This window comes from Pinus tabuliformis, chromosome 6 (genome assembly GCF_031772625.1).
Source record: "Pinus tabuliformis cultivar Carrire ecotype Pingquan chromosome 6, CPIR1, whole genome shotgun sequence".
NCBI classification, from domain to species: domain Eukaryota; kingdom Viridiplantae; phylum Streptophyta; class Pinopsida; order Pinales; family Pinaceae; genus Pinus; species Pinus tabuliformis.
Window position 1 is genome coordinate 175,598,098 of NC_142292.1, and position 23,610 is coordinate 175,621,707.

A 23,610-nucleotide genomic window follows, 5' to 3' on the forward strand; every position below is an offset into this window, starting at 1 on the left:
CTCCTCTCTGCAAATCCTTCTTCCCTACTAGGCTGGATCGTTCCTTTGGACGCTTTACTTGCAACTTCTTCTTCTTATGTTACAAGCAATGGGATCCCTTTAACAAGCGTAATGTTGCTTGTCTCCCCGATTGCTGGAAGGGTCTGTTGTATCGAATCAGCAGGGGGTGTTGTGAATAGGACTGGTTGTTCTACAGATTTTCCCTCAAATTTTGTCTGTGCACATGGCCTCAAGATTGCACGGGAAGACACCTTTGACTCAGCTTTTGCAATGATTTGCTGGATATAAGTGTTCCTTCCCATATCCTGTCCTCCCTTATTTGGGGCTCTCCCTCTGCCCCTTTTATTTGGCTCTCTGTTCATACAAGTTGGTGTGGTGACAAATGTTGCAACAAATGTTGCGATCAAACCAAAATGCTCAAGGCCTGGAGTAGGGTGTCAAAAGACCATTCCCTCCCCAGGACGAGAGATCACGTTGAAAAGAGGGCAGTTAACGGAAAAAAGAAAAGAAAATAGGAACCTAGGGTTCAGGGCCTGGCGGAGGGCGTCAAAAGACTCCTCCCTCCCTGGGACAAGAACCCAACCAAGAAAATAACACACACATGAGAAAACCTAACACTTCAAGACTTGAAGTAGGGTGTCAAAGGACCCCTCCCTCCCCAGAGCGAGAGATTGGTGTTCTCGAAATTGAAAACACAAAAATGTAAGGGAAATCTAAGCTCAGAGCCTGGAGTAGGGCATCAAAGGACTCCTCCCTCCCCAGGGCAAGAGATCAGCCCTAATAAAATAGGAAACAATAAAAACATGAAATAAATGAAATACCTACGCTGAGGACCTGAGCAGAGTGAGAAAGTTCGTTCTCTCCCTAAGATGAGAGATTGACCCTTTGGTTAATACAGATCGTGTCTTTCACCTCATTAGCCTCCCTTCCAACGACGCCAAAAAGTTGGTGTCCAGGTATGAACAATTTATCCACCCCTTTTCCTACATTTATGTATCAATCCAGGTGCGTATTCTTTATCACCACTAACAACACTCTGTTCTCCACAACGCTGGAGAAGGGAGACGTGTTTGTCTTCCCTCGAGGTCTTGTGCATTTCCAACAGAACATTGGCCCTGTCAACGCAGTGGCCTTCTCTGGACTGAACAGCCAGAATCCAGGAACTCAGCAGGTTGCGCCGGCCTTGTTCGGAGCCTCTCCTCCTTTTTCTGCCTTTGTGCTCTCTAGAGCTTTCCAGATCGATGACAAGCTCATCCAAATTATCCAAAGCAGGTTCACATCCTCATGATCTTTATCCGATGCTGTCATAATACTATTCTCTCTTTCCTTCCTTCAATGGTGGTGGTATTTATATAGTTAAATAAAACCAACCTCCCGATGTTGTTATCTGAGAGAGGTAATTATAATAGCAATAGTTTTTCATAATTCAAATCTGACGCTGCGTTTGATACACGATTGATTGACAAAGACTTGGAAATACATATCAGTGTTAATTTGGATTATGTAATTTCTCACGTTAATCAATATTCAACTGTTCAGACAAAAACTGAGGAAGAAGTCGTCCACCATTCTCACAAAGAGAACAACATCCTTCTTTTAAAAATGTAGTCAACTCAAAACTGTAGGAACGGCTTTGATACACCGCCTAAATTACCAAGAACTACATAGATTATAGAAAAAATTGAACAAAAGATCAACTAATAAACATCACTGACAGAGGATTTTTCCACAATTCCACGATCATGTACAAAATATTGAACGAGCAATAGAATTCATTCTTCTTGGACGGCCTCTTGCCATTGTCATATTCACTTCGCTATCACTCACATTAAAGTAATTTCATATATATCGTCAAGATTAAAGTAAATCATACTAAATAATTAATTTATAACTTTATTATTAATAATTATAAAATGGAATCGGATTTTTAATCATGGAAATTTTTATTTGGTAATGTTCAAAATATTTATATTTTATTTATATTTATTTTTATAACATTTTAAAAACCAAATTATGAGGCTTTGTTTAACATTGTTCACCTGTCACTAAACAACATCCTTTGAAGCACAATGGCCAGATTTATGGTTTTAATGGGGATGCTTGGTGATCAATGATAATCCCTAATCATGATTAAAGGCCTCTCTCACAGGGTCCCTTCTGAAAGTGTCAGTTTCTAGCCTGACATAATGACTTAGTTTTTTCAAGAACTATGGTAGAAAAATGTAAGGGGAATCTTAATAATTGAGCAGTCAAACTGACTACTTAACAACTGGGGAAATTTAGATGCGTGTAGAAGATTTCTATAGCCCAACAAAAACATATTCAAAGGTAACAAAAGGCCAAAGTGAAACCGATTCCAAGAGGAGTTATTTCAAACAGATAGTCTAATAAGCTAATCTCTTTTAATGGCTATTAAAAAACATAAAGAAAAACCAGTCAAAGGGGACTTATCTTGGACAAACAGTCCAATAAGCTAATCTCTTTCTAAAGGTTATGATTTTGCAGGGAATTATAGAGAGATTAAGACTTAATCTACCTTACCCAGACCTTCCTACAATTGCTTTGAACATATGTAGAAACAAGTTATGAAAACACTATAGAGACATACGAGAAACACAAAATTCTGTCATAACTGTAGCCGGAAGGATTTCATTAGAATTCTACAAGAGAAGCTATTACATAGTTTAAGAGCCTTGGCACACGACTACACCAAGGGCACTTTTGAGACATTTTTTAAGACAAAAGAAATCTTTTGTCTCAAAAACTCATTTTTTATTTTAGCTATTTTACATTAAAAATTAAGATCAATTGATTTGTCTTAAATATAAAATTTAAGACAAAAATAGGTTGAGACAAAAATATTTTAAGACAAAACTTTATATTTAAGACAAAAATAGTTTAAGACAAAAATATTTTAAAACAAAAGTAGTTTGAGACAAAAATATTTTAAGACAAAACTTTGTATTTAAGACAAAAATAATTTAAGACGAAAATATTTTGAGACAAAACTTTATATTTAAGACAAAAGTAGTTTGAGACAAAAATTTAAAGACAAAACTTTATATTTAAGACAAAAATAGTTTAAGACAAAATTATTTTAAGACAAAAACAATTTAAGACAAAATTATTTTAAGACAAAACTTTGTATTTAAGACAAAAGCATTTTGAGACAAAAAAATTTTAAGACAAAATTAGTTTAAGACAAAAACAATTTAAGACAAAATTATTTTAAGACAAAACTTTGTATTTAAGAGAAAAGCATTTTGAGAAAAAAATATTTTAAGACAAAACTTTATATTTAATACAATGACCACTTTAGATCAAACCTATGTTTAATATGATATTTCACTTCGAATGAAAATGGAGGGCAGCGCTGAGTTTCATGGTGATCTGCACGCGCGTTCTGAACTGGAGCTCCGGCGCCTCTGCTTCCTCAGCCCCTACAGCCCTCCGCAGGACCCCTGCCTGGCAGCCCCTGCTGCTGGGCTCTCAATCCTTCCCAGCATCCCAGCAATCAGGCTCTGCCTCCCTCCTCCGGCCAGTGTTGCTGCGGGCACAGCATCCGCATTTGGGTTTTGTGATCGTAGAGGAGCGTAGCCATTGCCATGAGTGTGCCTGTGGGTGGGGAGCCTTCTCCCACCCCGCCAATCTCTTCAGAAGAAGCATTCAGAAGATTTCTCTCGCATAGAAAGCGAAGAAACGTTTGATTCCAGAAGTTCCGAAATTCATTAAAAAATTGGAGGAAATTCCTGAGATCACCCTGCCAGAAGACCAACCGATGAAAATCGCCCTAGCCCTAGCTGATAGAGGGTTGGTAGGACAATTTATGGGATGCTGGCCCTCTACAAAAACAATAGATGACTGGATCCAACGCAACTGGAGGCCCCAACTGGAAAACAATGTGATCTGCTATGTTGTCGGAAGAGGGTATTTCATTTTCCAATTCACCTCCAAAGAAGATCGAGATTTGGTTTTCAGAAACGGTCCGTACTTTATGGGAAATCAGGGTCTATATCTTAATAAGTGGAACCACGACTTCGATCCCTCAATCGATACCCCTAAATAGGTCCCATTCTGGGTCCGGCTTCCCAATCTTCTGATCCATTGCTAGACCTATCACACCTTGCATAAGATTGGAAATTGCCTAGGCCATTTCATTGACAAAGCAGATAACAAGAGCCAATATACATGAGCAAGAATCTATGTGGAAGTCGATCTGGGAGCTGGACTACCCGAAGCGGTAAAACTTACAGTCGGAGAATGGCATCACTATCAAAAATTGGATTACGAGCAACTATCTTTCAAACGAGAACTTGTCACGAACATGGACACTTCCAAAGAAATTTCCCAAAAGCTCCAACTGGGGACAAAGTGGACGAATAAGGATGGAAAGAAATCAAAAAGGGCAAGGCAGTCCCAAAACCAACTGAGAAGAAAAATTCAGGGCCATTGGTGAAGCCTTGGCCTAAACCAAAAGCCAAAGAAGTTCCAAAAGAGGGTTCTTCCTCTGGGGTAAAGGCATATGCCATTGGAACCCAAGAGGAACTAGAAGACCCGTCGAAGAAAGTGAAAGAAGCAGAGGCAAAGTCAAATCTTCCTCCAACAGAGGATGAACAAGGTGAAAAAGAAGAAAACGAGGAGCGCATCAGTATGGGCTTCGATTTTGAGGGAGATTCAGAAGATGGAGTCTCAGATTCAGACAGCTCGCAACTCACTCCTATCAAGTCAGCCAGGGGTCGAAAGTCCAAGAAGAAACAGAGAGAGGAACAAACTTATCTGGATGTTCTCCAAGGCTCTTAGAAAACTCTCAAAGGAATGATGAATACCACATCTAGGCGCAAGAATGGTCAGGCTCCAAAAGGAGCCCCAACCTTCCAAGCCAGTAAATAATGAAATACATCTCCTGGAATTGTAGAGGGTTAGGTAGTAGGTTGAAAGAAGAAGCTTTGAAAGACAGTGTAGGGATGTACTACACTGAAATCCTTCTCATCCAGGAGACAAAACTGGAGGACCTTCTACTCCTCCAAGCAAGCAAAGCATTCTAGCATAAAGGCCAAGGGAGAGCAGTCAGCGCCAGAGGTGCCTCTGGGGGGATTGCCTCCTTTTGGGACAGCTCCAAATATGATCTGATTCACGAAGAATTTTGCCCCCATTGGCTACTCACTAAGCTCCTCCATAAAGAATCTGGCCACCAAGTAAGTATGTTCAATCTTTATGCTCTGGTCTTACCATCTGAGAAAAAAAATTGTTGGGACTCGCTCTAGTCCTATCTTTTCTTGCACAACCCAAAAAATATATTATTGCACGTGATCTGAATGTTAGCTGCAGAAGAGAAAAAGGGGCTCGCTGGTCAGGGACCCAGCTAGAGAATGGGTTGAAGACCTCATTTTAGATTAGGAATTGGAGGATATCAAGACCACATCTGGGAAATTCACCTCGTCAAACAAAGGGATAGGCCCCGACCACATTCTTGCTCGTTTGGACAGATTTCTAGTCCAATCCTCCTTCTTGACTTGTGGTCTAATGACCACCTCTAAAAATTTTCCAAACTACACCTCTGACCATAAACCCATTCTGCTCGAGATCTCCTTGGATGGAAATCTTGGCCCCATTCCCTTTAGATTTAGTTCTCTATGGATTCATCAAGAAGGATTCTATGAGGTGGTCTCCGAGGCCTGGAACTGGCAAGTTCAAGGATCCCCTTTCTTTTTGTGGGAATAAAAAATGAGGAGACATAAAAGGGAGCTCAAGGAGTGGGCTAAAGGGTTGAAAACGCCCACCACCAAAAGAAAGGAGAGGCATGACAGTTTAGCAGGCCATCAATTAAAAATTGAGAATTCCGATGTAACTCAAATCCTTCTTCAAAAAGAAGTAGAGCTGCAAAAAGATCTTCATAGAGAAAGTAGGGATGAAGAAGAGTTCTGGAGACAAAAGTCTAGAAATCTTTGGTTACAGGCCAGAGACAAAAATACAAGCTACTTCCATAAGCAAGCTGAAGCACGCAAGCACTTCAAAACAGTAAATGAAATTCACTATCAAAACACTGCGGTTAAAGATTTTGAAGGCATAAAGCGAGCAGCCCACTCCTTCTTCAAAGATATTTACTCTGCCCTGGAAGACCCTCCTATCGATTCTCAAGCCTATTCGATTGATCTTATTCCTCATTGTGTTCAAGATTCTGACAATATTATGTTGACTGCTCCAATTAGTATGAATGAGATTAAAGAAGCTTTGGATTGCATGGATCCAGATAAAGTCCTGGGCCCTGATGGGTTCACTGCAAGGTTCTACCTGACTTGCTGGCCTACAATTAAAAAATACCTTCTGAGAATGATCCGTAAATCTTAGACCTGCACCAAGGTTGGAGGCAGTACCAACTCAGCCTTCCTTTCCTTGATTTTGAAAGTCAAAGGCGCCACTGATTTCAGCAAATTCAGGCCCATCTCTTTGTGTAATACAAGTTACAAGTTGATTACAAAAATAATAGCCAACCGTATTAAGAAAATTCTGCCGGTCATCACCCCTGAAAACCAAGGAGGATTCATAAAAGGGAGAAAGATTCTAGACAATATTGTGCTGGCGCAAGAAGCAATTCGTTCAAGCTATCATCGAAAAGAGAAAGGCATGGTGATTAAGCTAGATTTGATAAATGCCTTTGACAGGGTGAGACATGATTTCCTGTTTTCTGTGATGGAGAAATTTGGCTTCTCAAAAGTTCTCATAACTTGGGTGAAAGCCTGCATTGCCTCTCCTTGGATAGCGCCTCTGGTTAATGTTCATTCAATGGAATTTTTCCATGCCTCGAGGGGGCTAAGACAAGGTTTCCCTTTGTCCCCACTTCTTTACGCCATTCAAGCTTCGGTGCTCAGCTTCTAGCTAGACTATTGTCAACAGATCCAAACTCTGCCAGGCCTGAGAATGGCTCACAATGTTAAAGACATAAATCATGCCCAGTTTGCTGATGATACATTATTTCTTGGAGGAGATAGCATAAATTCTGCTAGAACCTTCAAGAAGGAGCAGGACATTTATAGGGAGGTTTCGGACAGCAAGATTAACTATCTAAAAAGCACGATCTATGGCTGGAATTGCTCGATAAAAGATTTGACAGACATAGCAAGGCTATTAGAAATGGAAATAACCCTGACCTGGGAGTCATTTAAGTATCTTGGGATCCCAATTTTCAAATCAAATCCTAAGGTAGCTCACTGGATGCCCCTGCTAGACAAGCTAAAACTCAGAATACAAGCTTGGGGAGCCTCATGGTTGAATAATGCTGGGAAGGTAATCCTTATGAAATCTGTTCTCATAAGTCTCCCAGTTTATCAGAACTCCATTCTACTATCCCCTAACACCTTTATTAGTAAAGTGGATGGTCTCCTGAGAAGATTTCTGTGGGAGGGAGGGAAAAATAATGAAAGAAGGCTCCATTTAGTTAATTGGGACACTATTAAGAAGCCATTCTTGAAAGGAGGTCTCCAAATGTGGGATCTGGCAGCCCAAAATCTTGCTCTGGGCTCCAAGCTCCTTTGGAACATTGTTTCTGGGAATCCTAGTTGGAGCAAGAGAGTTCTGTGGAAAAAATATTTTCATGGGCAACGTTTGAGGTGGTTGGACCAGCCTCCTAGAATTTCCAAAGGATCACCAATTTTCAAACTCTGTCTCACAACTTTGAAACTTTTCAGTCATAAGCTTTATTGGATCCTAGGTAATGGGAAAAAAATAAAAGTTTGGGAAGATTCGATTCTTGGAGATCAACCCTTGAATTAGATGGCAGAACTGGAAAATATCAGAGCTTGGCTTCAAGCCAGCAATCTAGAAACCCTTTGGGACATCTCCAATTGGACAAATGATGCAGAAAATCTATGGGATGGTTGGAATTTGGGGGAGGTCCCTCATTGGCTGGATGGTGAAGCCAACTTATTGTTGGATTTGCTCCAAGGAAAATCTCCCTTAAAGGCCTCTTCCAAGGAAAAAAGAGGGTGGGGTTCTCTTTCAGGCTCTTACTCAGTAGGAAAAGGTTACAAAAGTATGATGGATGTCCCTAGCATCTCCCCAGAGCCAACTCAATGGAAATTTATTTGGTCTTTTCCTGCTCTCCCCAAAATTGACTTCTTTTGCTGGACTCTGGCGCATAAAAGTATCCTCGCTAGAGATAACATGAGGAAGTGTGGAATGGAAGGTCCCTCCAGGTGCCCTCTTTGTGCATTGGATGAAGAAACAGCTAACAACCTATTCTTATTGTGACCCTTTGCTCAAGAAATTTGGAAGGGTGTCCTGATGTTAGGACCTGACAAAATAGAGCTTCCAGGAAATATTCAAGACCTACTAAGAAACTGGGCCAGGTTATCCCCATTCTGTCTCTCCAAAAGAAGCCTTCTCAAGACTGGTTGGATGTGGATACCCAAATTCACATGATGGAAACTGTGGTTGGAGAGGCACAACATAATATTTAGGGAGGAGAGTTGTAACCCGGTCAGAATTATCACTAAGATCAAAGCTCTGTTGGGGGAGGCCTTAGATACCAAACCCAACATATGAAATGGCATGATTCTGGACAGCGACGAAGATCAATGGTTAAAATAGCTTGTTCCAAATCATCAGAATAGATCCATTCCTCCTGCTAAAGCCCCTTCTCATTGGGAAATTCATCTGGAAGAACAGGAATTCATCAAATGGAGATCTACTTTGGATGATCACTTCCTATTCTTCGATGGGGCCTCTAAAGGTAACCCAGGAAAGGTGGGTGGCGGGGGAATTATCTTAAGCCCAGGTGGCTCAACTGAGTTGCACTTTGCTTGGGGTCTGGGGCATGAAGTAAACAACAAAGCAGAGGGTCTTACTCTGTGGCAGGGTCTAAATCTAGCTATCAAGAGGAATCTCCTCTCCATCTCAGTCTTTGGAGACTCCAGACTAATTATACAAGCTATGAACTCTCAAAAGATCCCTTCTCAGGTGCAGTTAGCCCCCATCCTCAAAAAAATCAGACTACTGTTTTCCAAGTTCCACAAAATATCCTTCTATCATGTTCTGAGGAAGTTAAACTCATAGGCGGACTTGGCAGCCAACCTAGGCTCTCTCGGGAGAAGGATATCTCTGTTAGTAAATGATGTTGAATCGAACTGCAGCATTCCTTAATTTTGGAGTTGTCTAGGCCTCTGTTCCTTTGAGCATTTCGGTGATTCAGATTCTCCAGACTTCGGGACTGAACCATTTTGAGCTGGCTGCTGTTAGGAAACGCGGACTCATCCACAAGGGAAAATTTTGAATGCAATTGTGGCATTTTCGATCTCTGTTCGTCGTTGGAACTCACTGCTACATCTGGGTAAGTGCTGGGGAGTTCACGAGGGCCTCTTCAAGGCCAAGTTACTGCTCTTGGGATTCTTGAACACTATATAACACTTCGCCAGAAATTTCAAAAAGAAAACGCAGTGATTCTTCGGATGATCCGGCACTTCGGCGTGTTGGATCTCCTCTCTGCAAGCTAGGAAGTAGAGCTACGTCACAGAAAGCAAAAGCAGCGGAATTTCAAGGCACCATTCTGAAACCAAATCAAGTTCTTTTTCAAGCCTCTATCTGCATTCACAGTGTAACTCATTCAGCGAACTATTCAAAAGTAAAATATTCTTTCCCTGCCAACTGTAACAAGGAAATACAGGGTTTTAGTGTTAAAGTCCTCGGCAGCTAATTTGTCGAATTTTAAATAAAAACTAACGGTTTATGTCAAAAAAAAGAAAATGGATAGCGGAGCGCTTAGGGTTTGATGCTACTCTGCTACTGGCAGACCTTCATAGACTGCGTCGTTCTGCCATTAACCTTCAACCATAAGGCAGCTACAGCACAATAAGGAACAGCTATCGCGTAATGGAATCCCCTCAGGGGGAGGACATGATGCCTCCCCCCGCTGATACGAAAAACGGCCTGTGACAGACTGAAAATTTCAGGATGGACCATCCAGAATATACAGCAACAGAGAATGAAAATACGCCAACGAATAACAACACAAATGAAGAACCACGAGTGACGTCAAACACCTGCAAGCCGGTAGCAATTGACAGACCCAAAATCGAGCACCCAAGTCAGCGCATCAACACTCAGATCCAATTATGAGAGATAGAAAAGTTCATAGGCCTTTGGCCAATGGAGAAAGCTTTGCACGGCTGGATCACAGCCAAATGGAAGCCAAAAGGGCACATAACACTGCAGTTAGGGCCTAAGGGCTTCTTTACTACCATTTTCAATTGTCTAGAGGACCGAAATAGGGTATTGGATGGAGGACCATATTTCTTCAATGCAGTAGGGCTATACCTAAGAGGATGGATCAAGCGCTTTAACCCAGACAAAGAAGATCTGAGCTGGACCCCGGTTTGGTTGCGCCTTTATTCTCTCCCTCTGGAGTATTGGTACGAAGACTCTTTGCGAGACATTGGGAATGGTTTAGCCGAATTCATCAAAGTGGCAGAGGAGACAAAGCTGAAGCGATACACCTCCTATGCACGGATTTGTGTATACATGCACCTCAGCAAAGCTCTCCCAGATGCGGTAAGCTTCTACCATGATGATTATGAATGGTTACAAATAATAGATTACGAGCATGTACCATTCCACTGTCAAAAATGCCACGCCCAGGGCCATTTATTCCGAGACTGTCCCTCCAATATGAAATCCATGACCACCCCTTCAATGGAAAAATCCGACTTGGATGGGTTCACAAAAGTTCCCAATCGCAAAAACACCCATAAAAAACCCTCTCCCTCAGTCAAAAAACCTGTCACCAGCACCTCCTTGCCTTCAACAAGCAATAGCTTTGAAATCCTGCTCCAGTCGGAGGTTCATATTTTAGATAATCAGAAACAACCTGAAGCCATTCCTAAGACTTTCGCCCATTCTACTCCATCAAGCTCAAAGAAAACCCTCACTTCTAAGCAACTCACGGACACCAAAATGCCCTCTCACGGTAACATGCAGAAAAGGACTGCTCATGGTATGGAGGTAGATAGCACTCAGATGAAACTCATGATTGTAGACGATACAGAGGCAAAGCAGGAAATAGTACAACACATGGAAGAGGAACCGGAGAGCTTCGACATCGGAGATCTAGATATACTGGGACTTCAACAGGCTTATAAGAAAAAGGAATATGAAAAAATTCTGGAGTGACAGCTAGAGAACTTAGAAGTAATTCTCTCAAGAGCACAAAAGCAAAGATCATTAGGCATCCAAATTGGTAGTCAGTGGGATGGAAGAAATATCTTCAAAGACAAATGAAAGATGTTTAATGATATGTATGTAGTCAGTACACTCCTCTGCATTACTCCTTTGCATTAATCCTTGATTTGTATCTTGCATGTACCCTCACCGCTTGTCAGATTTGGCTAAGAAACTCATCTTGGTACCATTTCCTAAAGTCTTGCATTATTGTGATTTGAATCTATTCTCCTTCAAGGAAGTTTTGTTCAAGAATGCTTATTTTTATTTTTCTTATGTAATTCCCTCTTGGAACCATTTCCAAGAAGCTCATATGAATTGACTATCCCAACCTTAGACAAATCAAATAATGATTTGTTACTAGATGTATCTATCCTTTTAGCATGGTGTATTTTTATGGAGGTGATTTTCCTCATTTTATTTGTAGATAATATGTGTTTTTTAACCTCTCAACAAATCTTTATCTTTGAAATTAATCATTGGTATCATTAGGTCTTTTTTACAATTTCTTCTGAATTTCAGATAGATTTTCTAGCAACAATGCATTCAATTCTAATGGTCTTTCTCTCTCTTGGATTATCCTTTCATTATCTATCACGTAGGTTTAGAGTATTTATTTTAGGATCCTCACTATTTCTACAAGATTTAGGAGTGTTTCTACTTTAGGGTCCTCACCATTTCTGCAAGATTTAGGGGTTTTTCTACATTCATCCTCTCTTGATATTCCTCACATTTGACATGGTTGGTTTCTTTAAGAGGACATCATACCATATTGGGTTTTTCTTGTGATGTTGGTTCCACTTTTTTCACTCAATTATATTTTATTTTTAGTGTTGTAATGCAAAAAATTCAATAATTAGTTGTAAATTAGCATCACAATTTAAATTAATAATGGAGTATAACCTTTTATATGCAATTGTGTCTTATAACATGATAGTGTTGCACCCTAACCCAACATACAACATTGTAACAATCCTAGTTCCTTTGGGTGTGTTTTGAGAAATGAGGTCATCCTTTTATGAAAATGCACTCCCCATTGGCTCATTTCTATATAATTCAACTTCTGTGCAATAAATGGCCACATTGTGTCACTTGATATCTACCATTCTAGGAGATGCATTGGGATGATCTTTTGCTTGGATACATGATCATGTGTTTGGAACTAGACTCTAATTCTTTAGCATGAAATAGGTCCATATCACACACAACTTGCTTTTTATACCAGCAAGATAAAATCACATATAATATGGAAATTTTCTTTATCAACAATATAGGGAATGGTCCTTGTAAGTCCAATTGAAAATTTTGTAATCTATTGCTCAAAGTTAGTGATCTGTCTACAAGTTTGGTTCTTCTTGAATCCCCTTTACTAGGAACATTCATATCATCCAAAATAGTATAACCCTCAGCTACTTCTCCAGATTCTACAGGATTTTATGTGAGGAGAATACTTTCAAAATGATCTATCCCATCCAAAACCGTAGCATCCTTCTCCATGACACACACATGGTCTCCAAGTGGGACATGCAGTGACAAATATTCAGTCTCTGATGTCACATCAATTTCTATAAGCTCAAGATTTTTCACTAGGGTATCATATTCTGGTCCCTCGTCATGTTCAAGCCTCTTCAATGGATTATCCAAGGAAAGTTGTTGATTGCACACATCCTTGTCTTCTAGAAGAGATTCATTTATACTTAAACAAGGGGATATATTGTAACTTTTTCTAAGTTCCTGAACTTTTGGATGGAATACTGGAGTCCAAGCCAAATCGGGTGCTTAAACAAGGAGATATATTATATCCCTCCGTAACCTCAGGGATCCTCAATGGAGTATCAAACTGGGAAGGTTCCTGCTTTCTCACCACAATCTGTATATTTTCTCCAACTTTGAAATTTTGGGTCTCTCCAGCTTCCTGGCCATTGTTTCCCTCAATTTTGGCAGTGTCAATGAATCACTCATGTTTTTTGTTGTTTTCCATATCAAACAATTGTTCTATAATTAGACTTGCATCAGTTATGCCATCAACAATAAAAATGCTTTCCTGGCATGCTCCATATTCAACTTTATTCTTTTCCACAGCTATATTATATCCCTCTGTAACCTCAAGGGTCTTCAAAGGATTATCCAATTGGTAAAGTTCCTACTTGTCATATATTTCAACATTTATTTATGTAATTATCCTAACTAGTGTCCACAAACGTTTCTTCGCATATTTCTATTACATTATTCTATACAAAATGGCAGACCAGGTATTTATGTTACTTTGGGTATGTGTATTATTTATGTTGTTGATTTAGTTAGAGGTTGGATTTGTTTTTAGAAATAACTTTAAAATGATACTTCAAAAGTTTGTTTGTGACTAGTTAAATGCTTGTTGGAACACTCTGATAAGCTTGCCTCAAAGTGTTGGACAGATCTTCAATGCTCACTCAACACATTGGTAGAGTTTTGTTCAGGGTTTTGAACCTAGTTCTCAATTTTTTTCATATCTAATTCCTACAGAAGCACTAAACACTACCTTGAAACAACAAAAAAACAAAAGTACAAACAATCAAGTGATCAAAGAGCCAAAAAATACATTGAAAAACTACATATTCATAGATTCACTCCCTAGGTTTATTCATTGGTCATGTTCTCTTGAAAATTAAGTAATACCAAAGTTAAAAATTGCATTGTTATTGTTTAAAAAACATGGTGCATTCAGGGAAATAGCACATCATCATCTGAATATTCAGATGAACGGGAAACAAGACCTACTCCAGGTACAGATGAATACTTCAATGAAATGATATATTGCAGTTGCAAAATGTGCCAAAATAGGAAACTAAAGAAGCGAAGGCTTGTTGGTATCCATAGATTGGAACATGGAGTTTATATAGAAGAGATACATTATAATTAAAAAATTGTTATTCTTATAATAAATAAATATGCACATTATTTAGTACATTATTATTGATCATTTCATTTGATTTTTTTATTTATGAAAAGCTGCTTCCAGTTCCCAATATTCGTGAAGAACCAATGGATGATATTGATAATAGCAAGTCTCAAGATGAAGGACAAGACACATTTATGGAAGAAGCCACTTTGCAGATATATGAGGCTGGTGTCAATGAATTTATCCAAGACTTCTACACATCTTTTGAAGAAGTTGTTGATTCACCCCTAGCTCATTTGGCTAGGACACCTCTTTATGCAAATGTTGAATCTTCTATATTGGTGACACTTATGTTGTTGTTGAACTTGAAGGCTACACATGGACCGAAAAACACATGCTTTACTGATATATTAAGGTTGGATTGATATTCCTATAAATTAATTCTCTAGATGTCTTAAAAGTTTTGAATATTGTGTATACTTATAAAAATCATTTGTTGCACTATGCAGACTTTTGGCAAACAAAATACTTCCAAAGGACAATAAGTTGCCTCATTCTCATAGATAAGTATCTTCAATAATGAAAGACATTGGAATGAAGTACAAGACATATGATGCATGTCCAAATGACCATATATTGTAGTATGGAAATAATGCAAATTTACAACAATGCCCAAAGTGTCACACAAATAGGTATCGTCAAGATCAAATATCCAAGAAGGTTCCTTATAAAGTATTACAACACATTCCACTAAAGCCAAGGTTTGAGAGAATGTTCAAATGCAAGGAGTTGGCAAAATATATGGATCATCATGCACAAGGGAGGAGCCAAGATGGTGTCATGCGTATGGTTGCGGATAGTAAATATTGGAAAGATATTGAGGTAAAATGGCCACATTTCATAAATGAGACAAGGAATGCAAGCATTTCTCTAGCAATGGATGGCGTAAATCCTTTTGGAGATCTTAGAACAACATATTCTGTTTGCCCAGTGTTAATTATAAACAATAATCTCCCCCCTTGGATGGCAATGAAAAAGGAACATGCAATGTTAATTCTTATCATACCAGGTACTAGAACATGTGAATATTAGGTAAAGGATATGGATGTATACATGGTGTCCCTCATTGATGAGCTTTGTGAATTATGGGATGGTGTAAATATGTTTGATGTATCAAGACCTATCAATGATCGAAACTTCCTATTTCATGTGATTCTTATCTGGACAATTCATGATGCCCCGGGGCTCTCTATTTGTTGTGGTAATATAATATAAATTACATTTATAATTATTATGTTCATTTTAGCATTTACTAAATATGGGTTCCAATCTTATTTTAGGACTACAAACAAAGGGGAAACATGGCAGTCCATCATGTGGGCCAAAATTGTTGCATAGGCAGTCAAGGGATCTCAATAAAACTTTCTATGATGAGTATCGACAATTCTTACCACAAAATCATCGCTATCGAGTGCGTGATAAACATATGTTCAATGGAAAGGAAGTGGAAATGAGGAAGCCAATAAAGATGAACCCTGCTAGGTGGAAAGTGATGTATTACAAAAAAGAAGGGACAGGCTTTCCCCTAGGAATGAAAATACTCTCTATTTTCTACAAATTAGAATATTATGAGAGCTTGCCAATAGCCCAACTATTTGATACTATGCACATCGGGAAAAATGTGGCAGAGTGCTTGTGGAAACATCTAAATGGAAATAACATTGAAGCACAAATAAAGTTAAGAAAGGACCTTCGAGTTTCCAATATCATGTCGAACATGTGGTTGCACGAAGACAACTCATATGTTCATGCTCCATGGACATTTACATCAAATGAGAAACAAAACATCATTTCTACTATGAAAAGCATAAGATTTCCTTCTGGCTTTGGTGCGACATTAAAAAACTTATTCACAAGAGATGGATCAGAGTTCTCAGGCCTAAAAACACATGATTGACACAATTGGATAAAGGTAACGTTGTCACATGTTATATTTGTTGGAAACTTAATTATAAAATTGTATATCCTAGTGATAATATCAGTTCATGCATATTTGAACATGGTTATTTGTTAATAGACATGCTAGTATAGTGATGAAATTAGTTCATGCATATTTGAACATGGTTATTTGTTAAAGGTCATGCAGTATGTGTTGCTTACAGCAATACCAAGTACTTTTGACCACAATGTCACTTTGACTATTTACAAATTATATAAATATCTGAGGTATTTTTCAATCCATCATGCATACTCTTCCATTACTCTTATCATTTGAAGTGCAACATTGGTTATGCCTTCATATGAGTTTCTACTTTTAGTTTAGAAGAAATAACAAGTCTTTATTGTAATACTTGTAGGTGGGTCTCATCTAAAGAGATACATCAGGATGACTTGAAGTATTGGAAGAGGAATGTTTCACTTTTGATGTGTGATATTCAAATGTGCTTCCCTCCAATCTTCTTTAATTCTCAAGAGCACTACCTTGCACACCTAGTAGAGGAGATTGAACAGTGTGTTCCTATTCATATTCGAACAATGTGGCTCGTGGAGAGATATATGAAGGTCTTGAAACAATTTGTGAGGCAAAAGGCTCGACCAGAAGGGTCCATAGTTGAGGGGTACATGGTTTTCCAATCCATGGTTCATTTGAGTGAGTACTTACCTCAATTGCATCTTGAAGCTCTGTGATTATGGAATTATAACCAATCTCAATCATTTGAAGGAGAAAAATTAGAGGGAGAAGGGAATTCAGATAGGATAAAAGGTATAAAAAAATGTTAGCAGTTATTTGTATCTTAAGTTTTATATTACATGGCTTTAAATAATTATTAATTCATTGAACGGAAAAAAAAAAAAAAAAAATCATTGTAGATGCGAAGGAGTGGGAGGCATTACATTTGTATGTTGCATACAATTCTGACTTTATGTTGGAATGGATGGAGAAGTACGTTGAAAAAAAGAAATTAGAAGATGAAAATGCATGGGCCAATATATATAATAGACATGGTCAAAACACTACTCGAGGATTGCCTGCAAGCCATAAAAGAAACTGGCCAGAGAGATGCTCGTGGAATTGGCTAAAGGCCAATATTGAACACGACGCAACAAAAGGGAATAATAGAGTAACACAACAATAATTGAATTTCATTAAAGGATCCATAAAAGGGGAGATGATATATATTAATATATTGCATATATTTAATCAATCTTTTGTTAGATTTCATATCCTTGAATCTAATTAGTTGATATTTATATGAATTTAGGTAAGATAGTACAAAGGAATGTGGAATTTTGGTCATAATTTTTTGCATCAGAAAAGTTGATGAAAAGAGAAAAACTTATGATTGTGGAGTTTCAGCATCATTTGAGGTGGAATGTCATTCACATGCAAATGATATACAACCAATCACAAGAACACTTCGCTACTATGGAGTGTTGGAGGACATTATCGAGCTTGATTTTATGTATTTCAAGAAAGTTATTTTTCGTGTTGAATGGTACAAGCTTATTGAAGTGGGAGAAGAAAAAACTATCTTGCTCCATGATAATGGATTCCACATGATCAATACATCTCGGTTTGAAGCCACTTCTGAACCTTATGTTTTTCCAAGTCAATGTGACCAAAATTTTCTCATTACAAATTTAGAACAACCTGGTTGGTCATTTGTGATTGATTATGATCCAAGAGGACGAAGAGTAACATTTGTTCAAGATGTAGAGGACCATGATTTAATTGAAGATGCAGAAGCCCCCCCTGAAGACATAGATGGCCAAGATGGAGATGATGAAGAATTTATTGTCAATGATGCATATCACCGAGATGAAGACCAAGACGAGTTTATTGAAGTTTTTGAAGGACATGAGCAACCACATGGGCATCAAATCCATGAAGATGATGAATTCATTGATTTTAATTTACCTATAGTTGAAGGTGATGAAGACTATGAAAATGATGGTATTAATTTATTTGTGGATTTAGGGTCTATTAGTGATGGGGTATATATGCAATCAGATGAGGAGATTTCTTCTGAGAATATCATTTTATGATCACTATGTATACTTTAAGATAGTTTTAAGGATTCACTGCAATATAATTTTTCTTTACAAGTTAGACATATGAGTTTTTAATTGTAATGAACATTAAGTAATTTGAATGTTTAATGTTTTACTTGTGAGGATGACATTTTTCAATCACAATGTTTACTTTACGATGGTTATAAGGATTCACTGCAATATAATTTTTCTTTACAAGTTAAGTATTGAGTTTTTAATTTTAATGAACATCAAGTAATTTGAATTTTTAAGGTTTTACTTGAAAGACATATATATTTGGTGTTACTGATTCTATTTTCTTATCGGTTTTTTGATCAAGGTTTTCTTATTTTTATGTTATTATGTGTTTTCTTAAGAATGTACCCATGGGTGTTACCGATGCTACTATGGGGGATTCAATGATATTCACTACTTTTATGGAAATGTTAACAAATGCACGAGGGCAAGACGTTGCTATGATGATGCATGAGGTAAGCTTGAATATTGTATTTTATATGTTCAATTATCTTATATTCCTTATTATATTATGCTAATTTATGTTTGTGGAATGCAGGCAATCACTAAAGTCATTCCAACCCTTATAACACCTTATAATGCATCTAAGATAATGATAGTGGTAAAACTTGATCAATATTTTTGTGCATTTAATTAACTTATTTCACTATATATATTTATTAATATTTGTGTTTTTACTAAGCGTGCATTTTGTTGGCATGCAGGATTCATTTATGCCCCTCAATACAACCAATGTTAGCATGCAGGGATCATTAATGCCCCCATATACATCTAATGTTATGCAAAATGTAAGATTCAACCATTTATTTGTGTGAGTTTGATGATGTTATTTGTTGAGAAATCTAGGGCATATATTTAATAAAGTTTTTGCACAACGACTCCATGATTTATGAGGTGTTACGAAGAGCTACATCATGCCTTCAAATGGATCACCCCATCCATTTTTTTCTTCTTGTACATACAATACTATTGTAACAAGTAACCCAAGCAATATATTATTCCAAAACATGATGTCAAGTTACTTTTCTAAGGTTTTTATGTAATCAAGAGGCCTTTTTAGGGTTTCTTAAATTCAAACCTTAGATCATACTCTTTTCCCTTTATGTCATTCTAGAGTTTATCCCATGCCCTAGAAATAAAATCATAGGGAACAAATAATTAAGATTAAGGTTTCTAAATACTAGGGTATTTCTTAAAATATAAACCCATAAATTCAACCCTACTACATCTTATGATGGACCCTTTAAAAGAAAATTATTATACATACCTCATGGACACCTATCTGTACTGATTAGTATTTAGTAAACAACACTACATGGTAAACAGCAGAGGCCCCTTCATAAAAACCACTTAAAACGAGTACTCCCCTCCGCTAACAGCTTGTGGTTTCAACATACAGCTGTTACAACTCAAGGAGGATAGGAAGCTGTAAATCCATGTGGTCAACCAGAAATAGCCCAGCTTATTCATCGTGTTCCTGAAAGGTGTGCAAGTGTTTAGCTAATCCGACATCAAGATGTTGACAACCATAAGGTTGGAGGGCCATTGTTGCTCAAATTCATCAATGTAGATATGTTGATGAGGGTATGACCAAAGCTTACTTATATTGAAGCATGTGAAGGGATTCAAGGGAGAAATGGTGACCAAATCTTCCATAATGTTGGGTCTTGAAGAATCTGATAAAGAGATAAAGAAAACAATGAACGACACATGTGCTATGGGTGTTTATATCCTTACAATGGAACAATATTTGCAGCCCATGGCTTTCAAAGAACGAAATTTGATTAGTATTGTTGATACAAACTCTGGAAAAACAATGGCATATCCTTTACCTACTATTGTTCATGTTAATATGCAACCTTATCTAGCTTCAGATTCTGAACCCTAAATGCGAGCATTCTTGCATTCATAGTCACTGCATTATTATTTGCGGAAGCTTAAGCACACCTTTCATGAAGAAAAGTTTATGGTGCTATTACTATTGAGGAAGCTAACTCCACGACAATGTCCTGATTGTTTTGATTGACATTGTTGATTCTTTGGGTGATAGTCAACAATTTGGATGAATTTCCTGGCGATAGATTAGAATCTGGATAAATATGATGCCAAAAAGAAACTGCTTTGAGCACATTGTAGCTAAACTCCAATTCATGTGTAAATCACACCATTTCTGGATTGAGGATTGTGAAAGCAGGTTTACTATGGAATAGTTTCTGGTGTTGAATCATTAGGTCTCAAAAGATATAGGCCTATAATATTGGTTAAGAGGTGCCTCAATTTCCACTGTTCTGGACCTGTAGCACTCAAAGGAAGGCATAAATCATGCCAAGAATATTGTGGCCAATTACACTGGATGGGTGAGGAAAATCGCACAAGTATAAACTTGTAATGTCAATAGAGAAGGGGTTAAAATATGTAGAGTGCCCCAATACAGATCCACCACATCTATTCATCTACCATAGCTTTATCACACAGATCTTGTATATACAGCATGAAAGGGTATTTAGATTTATTTACGAAAAATAGAAATCAATCTTAGATGCCTTATAAAGTATTGATTTGGCCGTAGATTCAATGTGTGCAAGGTCAAGTTGCAGATTGGGTATGGGCATATTTTAGGGCCCAGTTTTGATACAGAGACAACAAATCTGAGCAGAAATAAGGAAAATTCTTTTGTGATTTCAAGTGTGACTGCTTTTTCCAAATATCGGTTGAGTTTTTACTGCAATTTCCCATTCTTTTATGTCACTCTTGAAGATATTTTTACTGCTTTTTCCAATTCTTTTATGTCACTCTTGGCCTCAGAGTTAATTGTTTCTTTGGATATTTTTATTGCTTTTTCCCATTCTTTTATGTCACTCTTGGCCTCAGAGTTAATAGTTTCTTTGGTATGCCAGTTGTTGTTGTTGTTGTTCTTCCCTGGCTTTTGGCAAGCACTGTTCTTCTCCACTTTCACTACTCTGTTTGAAGAATGAAGAAACCAACCATTACAAGCCTGCAAGTTTATACACTTCAGTTATTGGTTCTTCATCATAAACTAATGTTTTCTCCATTCCCATTCCCATTGCATTTGTGGAGCTACAGCTACTTAGAAGGGTTGTTGAACTCCTCCTCTGGGGTTTTTGCCTGATTCATTAATTGATAATATCAAAGGCATCATGGAGAGAAGAGAGTTAAAGTCTTCAGAGGGTAGAGGTTTCATGCAGAATTTCCATATGTTGATCAGGAATGTAGCTGGGTTTTTCTTGGCATTAACTATCTTGGCTATTGCATTTTCACCTGTAGGTGATGTTTCAATTCAGGGGTTAAATTTTGCTAATTTCCATTTTACATGTTTAAATTTTTCAGCTTGTTTTCTATAACATGCCAAGATTTATAATATAAACTTATTTTTACCATAAAATTTGGCAAAATTTTAAGTTTTAAGATCAATTTCCATTCTTAAACTTTTCCATCCTTATCAAGGGTATGAATACAATATTAACTTAAAATTTATCTACATTGTGTTCTTTACAGGTGCTTATGATCCACTAGATCCAAATAGTAACATAACGATCAAATGGGATATTGTGTCTTGGACTGCAGATGGATATGTTGCGAGTAATGCCCTTTCATCAAATAGGTCTTGAATTATAATTCGCCCTTCTCATTTTCCTGAAATAGATGTTGAGCTTTTCTAAATTTCATTCCTAGTAGCCTACAATTTAAATTCTCAAAGCTTGACATCATGACAAATTTGGAAAACCTTCAAGTCAGGTAGAGTTTATTTTGATATTGATGAAAATTTCTAATAAATTGTGTTGTATTGATTGGTATGTTCGATATTTTGAGTAAATACTTCACTCATTTTTAGTTAGCTTTGTGTCCCTGAAATTAAGTAAGTATTCACTAGAAACATTGGTACAATTTACTAAACATTCCTTGAAAATCTTCATGCTAGAACTTATTTTACTCTTTGCTGATTCTAATGAGCTTCCCTCTATAGGTGGTCGTGACCATGCATAGTTTTCAGCAGTACCGCCATATACCAAGCCCCCCAGGATGGACTTTGAGTTGGCACTGGGCAAAAAATGAGGTCATCTGGGCTATGGTTGGTGGCCAGACAACATAGAAAGGAGATTGCTCCAAATGGAAAGCAGGTGTTCCACACTGTTGCAAGAAGGACCCCACCGTTGTTGATCTCTTACCAGGTGTGCCTTACAATCAGCAATTTACTAATTGCTGCAAAGGTGGAGCATTGGCATCTTGGGCTTAGGATCCTCCAAATTCCATCACATCCTTCCAAGTTAGTGTGGGCAATTCAGGGACCACTAACAAAACTGTCAAATTGCCAAAGAATTTCACTTTGAAGGCTCCAGGACCAGGTTATACTTGTGGCCCTGCTAAGATTGTTAAACCCAGCCTGTTCTTTAGTCCAGATCGTCGCAGAACCACTCAAGTTCTGAGTAATAAACTATTATAATCCCTCATAATTTATATATTTGTGAATGTTATGTGTTTCACTCTGAGCTGGCTAAGTCTTATATTTGAATTTCCCTTGTCCTTGTGCAGTGACATGGAATGTAACATGCACATATTCTAAGTTCCTGGCTCAGAAAAGTTCAACATGTTGTGTCTCCTTATCATCGTTCTATAATGATACTATAACACCATGCGCTGCTTGCACCTGCGCTTGCCAGAACAACATAACTCAACCTGCTTGTATTGAGTATGATTCTTATTCCCTTGCAGATTCATTCAATTTATTTACATGCCATAAGACACTTCCACTACATTCGCCACTTAACTTGAATCGACTTCGACTGTGAATTTGAAGGAGGTGAGAAAGGAGAAGGAAGGAAATCAGGAAGCAAAATTGGGATTCATCTCTACTGCAATGGCTCATTCAGCAGATCCCCTGGTAGTAGGAAGAGTGATAGGCGTTGTTATTGACATGCTTGTGCCTTCAATGGACATCGCCGTCTACTATGGATCCAAGAAGATCACCAGTGGCTACGAGATCAAGCCCTCTGCTACTGTTGACTACCCCAATGTGCAAATAGCGGGTCGACACTTCGATGAGAGTCTCTATACTCTGGTACCCATTTCATCAATAATTTAATTCCAACACCTTTAGTTTCATAGAATGAATATTTACTTATAAATTTGTTATGGGTCTTCTATGAATGCATGCATTTACATTTGATCAGGTAATGACAGACCCAGATGCTCCTAGTCCAAGCGAACCCAACATGCGGGAATGGGTTCACTGGTATAATAAATTCCTTCCCTTCTCCTTTCTTCAATTTATACAAACATGTAGGAATGGCTTCACTGGTATAATAAATTCCTACCCTTTTGCTCTCTTCAATTTATACAGACAATACACTAAAAAAAATTGAAAGAGAGACACTCTAATGGTAATAATATTTGGTTATTATTACCAGGTCTGATATGCACATCGAGGTTGCAGA

General features: G+C 37.8%; 1 pseudogene; it reads left to right on the forward strand.

Moving 5' to 3' along the window:
- The first annotated feature begins 3,360 nt into the window (after positions 1-3,360).
- Positions 3,361-22,965, forward strand: LOC149258039 (COBRA-like protein 4; annotated as a pseudogene).
- The last annotated feature ends 645 nt before the right edge of the window (positions 22,966-23,610 follow it).